The sequence below is a fragment of the Macaca thibetana genome, chromosome 4, assembly GCF_024542745.1.
Source record: "Macaca thibetana thibetana isolate TM-01 chromosome 4, ASM2454274v1, whole genome shotgun sequence".
In the NCBI taxonomy this organism is placed as follows: domain Eukaryota; kingdom Metazoa; phylum Chordata; class Mammalia; order Primates; family Cercopithecidae; genus Macaca; species Macaca thibetana.
This window is the reverse complement of record NC_065581.1, coordinates 14,618,119-14,626,532: the sequence shown is the minus strand read 5'-3', so window position 1 is coordinate 14,626,532 and position 8,414 is coordinate 14,618,119. Positions and strand designations below refer to the sequence as shown.

Sequence of the window (8,414 nt, the reverse complement as noted above, 5' to 3'; positions counted from 1 at the left end):
ATTCCTAAGAAAGTACTACATGATTGTAGCATGGCTTGAGGTGAGAAGTCAATGAATGTTGAATGAATTAAATGGATAAGGGTTGATTCCCCTTTTTGCCAAAAATATAATATAGTCATACAAAGTATGTTCTTAGGAAAAGGACGGCATGATCATAACAAGACACAATGGGAACATTCAATGAATGAATGAATGTCAAATGAATGGGTGAAGGATTTACAAGGATTTTTTTAAAAAAAACATAGAATGCTTCATGAATTTGCGTGTCATCCATGTGCAGGCCCCATGCTAATCTCGGTATCATTCCAATTTTAGTACATATGCTGCCAAAGTGAGCACTGTAAGAGGATCTTAAGGATTTTTGCTAAGTAATATACCAAGTCTTATTTCCTCCAGTTATCTGTATGGTGACGACATTTAATTGTTTAGCTCTACCTATCCTTTTGTTTTTATTTTTATTTTTACTTTTTTGAGACAGAGTCTCACTCTGTCACCCAGGCTGGAGTGCAGCGGCACAGTCTTGGCTCACTGCAGCCTCCGCCTCCCAGGCTCAAGTGATTCCCTTGCCTCAGCCTCCCAAGTAGCTGGGACTACAGGCACCTGCCACCACACCTGGCACTAATTTTTGTAGTTTTAGTAGAGATGGGGTTTCACCATGTTGGCCAGGCTAGTCTCAAACTCCTGACCTCAGGTGATCTGCCCACCTCGGCCTCCCAAAGTGCTGGGATTACAGGCGTGATCTTACTCTTTAAGTGAGAAGTGACTTGTAGGTGATGCCCATATCAACTCTTTCCTCTTGGTGTCCTGAATCAGCTAGACAGTCTTTGGCTACATTGGTGGTCAATAAGTGTTGGTGACTCATTGAGCATAGATTTCCCTCACCTGTACTTTGGGCTATACAGCAAACCAAAGGGCCGTCTTGAATCTAGTCAGAGTCCTTGTGTTTTGCTCTTCAACGCTTTCTGCCTTCTTTTGTTGGACAAGGGTGCCACCTGACCTTATTATTCTTGCTTTGCTGACTGACTTCATCAAAAGAGTTGTAACAAACTGTTTTTAAACTGTTCTTATTTCTGGGGTAAAACATCTTTATTCCGCTCGTAAGAACAAACAAAAAATTATGGCACTGTGCACATTATAATGGAGATGACTGGCCTTCTCTTAAAAGTAATAGGCTACAAAACAGAGAAAGCTCAAAATGATGGCAGGAGGCCAGGCCAGGTAGCATTGAAAATCCCTGTCTCGGCTGGGCGCGGTGGCTCAAGCCTGTAATCCCAGCACTTTGGGAGGCCGAGAAGGGCGGATCACGAGGTCAGGAGACCGAGACCATCCTGGCTAACACGGTGAAACCCCGTCTCTACTAAAAAGTACAAAAAACTAGCCGGGCGAGGTGGCGGGCGCCTGTAGTCCCAGCTACTCGGGAGGCTGAGGCAGGAGAATGGCGTGAACCCGGGAGGCGGAGCTTGCAGTGAGCTGAGATCCGGCCACTGCACTTCAGCCTGGGCGACAGAGTGAGACTCCGTCTCAAAAAAAAAAAAAAAAAAAAAAAAAAAAAGGAAAATCCCTGTCTCCCTGGCCTGCAGTGTGACACTGCCTGGTAGGAGGTGATTTGGAGCCAGGTCTGCCGTGCTGTGACTGTAGCCAGTGCAATTTCTGTGTAAAAGTCTCAACTATCACATTAACAGGCCATTTAACTTACACTGTAACCACCCAGACACTGGGGTGTTGCTCCAATTTCTCCTCCTGTGGCTGAGTGTGCATTCAGATTTAATCGATTGGTTGAATTGATTTGGTGATTGGTTGTGGCAGGCTTCTTCTCCCTATCTCCCTGGCTTCCCCCTCCATGCCCTCCATGCCCTCCCTCACCACTGAGCCCTATTGGAGGGACACCTGTAATTGAAGACACTGCGGAATTATGTGCAGGACAAATGCACACCCACATGCACACGCACTTTCATTACACTCTTGGAAAAATGAAAGCAAAGACAAGAAACTAGTGCTTTAGGCTAAGTGAGATGAGGTTTTCGTTGCTCCAAATTCTGTGAGTTTGGGTAATGAGCAGGAAACAACCACAGTTCACATATTCAGAAGCCATGAGGATATTTACCTCTTGTTTGGACTGGTGGATACATATTTGGGTCAAGAAAATCTGTGTAGAGGACAAAAGAGCTTGAAAATTCATTCATTTATTCATTCACCCATTCATCCATTCATTCACTTGTCTTAAAAGTCCGAGATACTCTGGGTGTCTGGAGATGCTGAATAATAGCTTCTGCCTTTCCTCCCTCCACCCTCTCCCTTTTTCTTTCTTTCTTTTTTTTTTTGAGACGGAGTCTCGCTCTGTTGCCCAGGCTGGAGTGCAGTGGTGCATCTCAGCTCACTGCAAGCTCCGCCTCTCGGGTTCACACCATTCTCCTGCCTCAGCCTCCCGATTAGCTGGGACTACAGGCGCCTGCCACCACTCCCGGCTAATTTTTTTTTGTATTTTTAGTAGAGATGGGATTTCACCATGTTAGCCAGGATGGTCTCGATCTCCTGACCTCGTGATCCACCCGCCTCGGCCTCCGAAAGTGCTGGGATTACAGGCATGAGCCACCACGCCTGGCCTCCCTTTTTCATATAATTTAAAGAATGACACACACGTGCATAGAAGTAATTTTAACACGAGAAATGCTATCATTGACAAACAAACCAAGTATCATCAGGGCACAGAAGGATCACCATGTAACGGCCTGTAGATGGCCAGGAAACCTTTTGAAGGAGATGATATTTGATCTGACTCATAAAGAATAAAGAGGTGTTTGTCTATCTGGGCATAAGTTAACTTGGCTGTCTATCATTGGTCCCTGTCTTTCTGATTTCCCATCAGCTTATTGAGGGCAGGAGCTGTGTGATTGGCTTCTTTATGCAGTGGGCACCTGGCCCAGTGCCTTGTGTATGGGAACTACTTGCCATATTTTAGCTGAATGAACAAATCTGTAAATGACAGGTACTGAGATTCTTTATGGAGTGCACATTGACTAGTCATGGTCAAGATCTCCTTTTGGATTCAGGTGACAGCAGGAAGATTTGTGCTGGAAAATATACAGGGTACACAAGGACCAGGGAGCCTAGATGCTGTCTAGGTGGACCTGGACACCTAGAAGGTGACCCTAGGACTAACCATGAGTACAGAGTCAACTAGCTGTTGCACTCCACCTCTGGATAAGAGAAGATCAGCACTGCTTCACTCCTCTGGTTGGGGAGGTGGACTCCCAGCTGCAAGACTCTGCCTATGGGGTGCTTCATGAGGAAGCTCCTTGGAAGTCCTGCCTCTCTCTAGGGCCTGGACAGCATGTGGATGACCAGGGATTGACCACAATGATTGTGATATGGATCAGAAGGATGGAAAAGGCAACTACAACAAGTGATTGTCTCTTCCTCAGTTTTCCTGTCTTTTGTTGCCCTTTTATCTGCAGAGCATGGTCTAATAAACAGAGAAGGCTCAGGAGGGGCAGAAACACGGTGTTTGCTGAGTCAGCCTCATTTCTCAGCCTGCTTGCCAAGAATTCCCAAAAAGGAAGCGTTGGAGGATCACTCCCAGACTTGAGGCAATCAGATCTTTCCAGAACTTGAATTAGGTGGCTTGGGAGATAAGACACTGAAACAAAAAGAGCCCAGTCTAGGAATCAGAAACCATTCTTTCTGGTTCAAGCCCTAGTGTATTGACCAGTGAATGACCTGCAGCAAGATATTTAACTTCTCTAGGATATAGTTTCCTCCTCTGTTTCCAAAATCTAGCACTCAAGATCATTACACATTTTGATTTATCAGGCACTCAACATATATACTCAATGTCTATGTGTAGCAAATACAATTTCCCAAGTAGAAATAAAGAATACTGTTTTTCAAAAGTTCTGGGGCTTATGAATATTTTTGTAGAACGCACATTATCTGCAACCATTCCTACATTTAACTATGTCTCTGGCGAGTGAGTTCTTTCTAAAGGGATAGAGGTACTAAATGGTGATATTCTATAGCTAATGTGGAAAAATTTATCACAGCACTATGTGATTTGTTCCAGGGACTACCTTTCCAAAAACAGAGAAGCCAGTAGCCTAGATGTCTGATCTAGAGAGGACATAGATTAGCTCCTTTATTCATTAGCTGGTACATTTTATTATACAATTGGATTTTGAATTAAAATACAAATAGGAATTTATAACATTGGGATTAAAGTAATATTGATTAATTTAATTTATACTAATGTGTAGATGACTGATACCTACATCCTATCCTTAGGGTATGTTTTAAGTGATGATAACAAAAAAAAAGCAAAACAGGAAAAGTGATGGGAACCCCTAGAGTGGTGGCAAGGTTATAGGAAGAGGGTTAAGGACATGGCAAGGAGAGAATGAATTTTCCAAGGATAAACTTCTTTTTTACTTCCTGCTTTTTTCCTAAGGTCAGACAGAAACCAGCAGTATGGGATCCAATTTCAGAAAATGTCACCGTCTCCTTGCTTTATGACCCAGGCTAATTTTCAAGACCAGAGCACTACTTCCTCAAAAATCAGATAAAGCTGCCAAAGTCAGGCTCTTGAGGGATTTTATGAAACTAACATTCTTTTCTACTTTTACATCATACATTTTTTTGGTGACTCTAAAACATACCTTAATCGTAGAACATTTAGATACCACAGCAAAGCATAAAGGAAACAAAACCCATCCTCAGTTCCACCATCTTTAATATCATAGTGCATTATATTTTAAGGCAAAAGGGAGTCTTCAGGACTGCGTCATGGCAGTTTAAAGCAAGGAGGTAGCAAAGCCACCACAGAAAAAAAGCAGAGGCAGGGCCTGGACATGTTATGTCAGCAGAACTTGGGACCAACTTTTTTTTTTTTTTTTTGGAGGGAGAATAAAACTACATTGTGTACTCTTTATGAGATGTGTGTGTCTATATGATGGAGGGGGCTTGGCATGTTTGGTTACCACTTTTTCCATCTTACATTCTTAGTAACTAGGTTACCTGAAGAGTCCATTTGCCACATTTAAATCAGAACTGATTTTTAAACTAGTTGACGACTGTGCAGGTAACACAGATAAGAGAAATTCTGTGCATATATGTGGCGCTGTTTGAGTGTGTGTGTGTGATTGTGTGCGTATGTGTGTGTGCACGATTGTGTGCGTATGTGTGTGGGCACGTTCTTGTACCTGCCTAGAGGTCAAGTAACCAAATTTGGAACGGGGTGGGTTGAGAAAAGCTTCTCTGTTTGCATGCCTGTTCCCATCACTATGACTTGCAAATGAAGCCTTTCTTCACGAAGTCAGTCAGGTTGTGGGCGGGAGATTCAGAAGACTGAAGAGAGTTTTTTTTGCTCTGCCTGCTCAGCCCCAGAGAAATCGGAGGACCCTTGGTTGTGCCCACAGCGGGAAAAGCCCGGGCTCCAGGTGAGGCCTCGCTTCCCCCGGGTGGTTTGAAGAAGGGGCCGATGGTGATCATAAATATCATTTGCTGACACGGAGTCCTGGGGCTGCGCTGACCACAGGAGTCGCGGTCCCCGGGATGCAGGAACTGCTCACAAAGCAGGCATTTATGAACTGGTTGGCTTTGCATTAATTAATTCCCCATTCACCAACAGTAACAATCCCTTCAATGAGTGTCCAGGCCCCGGAAAGCCCTGGTGTTGATTGGAAGTGACAAGTGCATCGCAAAGTGTGACTGTGTTAATATGGAACAGCGCAAAGGGACTCGGAGCCCCTCTCCTGCCCCGCGCCTTCCTTCCCGTGTCATTTCTGAGGAAGAAAGAGAACTTGGCTTCTTAAGGAGTGTTTAATTTGGTTTTTCCTCTTTGGTGGTTCGCTTGTCAGCTGCTGTTTTCTCGTCTGCTGCTTCTCCAGGTTAGGTTCGTTCTGATGCAGTGAGTTCTGTCATGAGTCCATGGAGTGTCGCAAGGACCTCAAAGGACCAAGAGCCCTGACAGGTTACAGGAGGCTGATAAGCCAGGGCTGATACACACACACACACACACACACACACACACACACACACACAGAGGGATATGGACTCTCTGGGGAGGCTGGGCAAAGCCTGGCAAATTCTCTCATTGTTAAGAATTTGGGAACCAACAAGAGACTTGGAGTTCCACAGGTCTTAGTAAAAGCTGAAATGGCAGGGAAATTGTAGAAATGAGAGCTGATTGTCAATTCCTGAAGGCATCTTCTTTAACAAGCAGCTGTGTGCCATGCGCTTGCAGGCTCTAAATAAATGTTTGCTGGCCGGCTAACTGGCAGTGGGTTAGACACTTGCCCCTGCGATCCTCCAGCTTGTTTAATTGCCCAGTTATTTGGCCTCTTTCTTTCCAGTTCTCTTACTCACTAGCTTGCCAGTTTCTGTGTCTGTTGCTGGTTCTAGAGACGCATGCACTTATCAGGCTGGGCCATTTTAGGTTTTGCTACTTATTTACACATTGGCCAAATCTTTCTTAGTTGATACTGTCATTTATTACTTTTGAAGATTTTCCGGTTTGTTTCTTTCTGTGTTTTTGCTTGCACTTTTAGGAAGCAGATTTAAAAGACTTCATTCATCTTTTTCTAGGTATACACTGTGCTAGATGACATCAAAATGATTAAGAAAGATCTCCCCCTTACCACTAGAAAGGAGGATTAAACATAAGCGCATTCACAAATAACTGTAAGCAGGATTAAAACAGGCCAGCGCTGAAAGAGACGTATAAATAAGGGTGATGGGGCTTCCAAGGAAAGCACATCACAGCTGCCGGATCAGTCAGCAAGGGTTTCCTTGGGCATCTGCAATGAGTCAGGAAAAATGGTCAGGGTTTTGTCATGTAAAGGGGCATTCTTATCAAAGGGAATGGGAAGCATCTGAGGGTGTGCGTTCTGGGAAGTGTGAGGAGTACACTTTGGCGAAAAACATAGATTTGGGCTGGAGAAGCAGGAGAGACGAGGATAGAGGACTTTGTCGGCAAGGGTGAGATGTCTGCAGTAATTTTTGCAGACATGCAAACCAGTTGGGAGATGTTTATGTGGGGAAGCGTGGCTGGGACTAGGGTGAGTCACATGAGGATCCTAGGGCACAAAACTTAAGGAGACTTGCTCTCAGGTGCCACCTCTGCCTTTGCAGGATCCTGAGTCAGGTCTTCTTACTGCGCTCCCAGCTTGGTCTGGGAGTGGGGAGACCAGTGAGCAGCTGTTTTGCATATCCACAAGATTGCAGTGAAAGCTCTCTTAAGAGGGATTGGAGACCGTGGGCGCTGCATGAGACTGTGCAAATAGAGTTAATACAGACAGAAAAGATGTGCAACCTGGACAGTGGGAATGGTGCGCTCCTTTAAAAGATTCAACACAGACCAGGGACAATTCCACATGCTTCTCACATGTTAAATAATTTCCTGATGAAAGATAAAGCTTCTAGCCAGGAGTCCAGAGAGCTGAGTTCTAGTCTAGCTCTGCTCTAAGAGGTCCTGCGAGCCCCTGTGGCCTCAGCTCTTTGACCTGGGAAATGACTGAGTCACATGAGAACATTTCATAGGTCCATGAGAGCTCTAGAATCTCCCGTCACTCATGATGTATGTTAATATCATATCAGCTGACCTCAAAAGAGAACCCAAGCTTTGGGGACCCCAATCTTGGATCTACAAGATCTCTCAGACCAGAAGCCCTGGGGGGTAAATCCCTCAATCTAGAATCTTGTCTTTCATTGATTCACTGTTAACTACTTCTCAGATTTCTAGGTTTCGGGTCCCCCTTAAAGACTGACATTCCAGTCAGTCTGATGTTAAATTCTGCTTTCCCCTTTCCACCTTGTGTTACCTACCCCCACAGGCTGGCCCACATTTTTCTACCCCTCCGTCCTTCTCTCCTGTCATTAACAAAACTCCCCAGACCCTTGCAAAGGCCCTAAAGCAGAATTATCCCAAGAGAGAAACAGTGGATTTAATAAGCTTCTCCTTAGAAGGCCCCAGATCCCTTCCAGTTGATTAGGGGAAAAAACAACTACACACAGGACAGTTTCCTGATGCAGGAGGTGAGAGAGAGAAAGAATAAAGAAAGTTCCTGAAGTCCTGGGCCTCAGGGACCAAATTAAGAAAGCAGCACCACTTATTCAAAATCAGATGAATGTCAGTGGGATGTTTGTCAAACAAACTTGTCATTATTTGTCACAATTTGAGGAAGTATCAGTCAATAGTCACACTCGAGCGCATAACAGAGTTATTTATAGCTGCCAGTCTAGAGTTTTAACTCATGCGGGGCCAAGGTTCGATGTTATAAACAGCTTTATTTATAATGATTGCATGGCTATAAATAGTTTGGTTCCCTGGGTGTCACAGAACAACCCGGGACATGCTGCCAAAACCAGCGCCAGGAAGCGGGCTGCAGCAGGGAGGTGAATCCTGGTGGTGTTTTTTTGCTTCT

At 44.7% G+C, this 8,414-nt stretch overlaps 1 non-coding gene across 1 annotated transcript; it reads right to left on the bottom strand.

Moving 5' to 3' along the window:
• Nucleotides 1-235: 235 nt before the first annotated feature.
• LOC126953995 (U6 spliceosomal RNA) lies at nt 236-339 on the bottom strand. Its single transcript, XR_007725462.1, has one exon. It is a non-coding gene; the product is annotated as a U6 spliceosomal RNA (small nuclear RNA).
• Between the last annotated feature and the right edge of the window lie 8,075 nt (nt 340-8,414).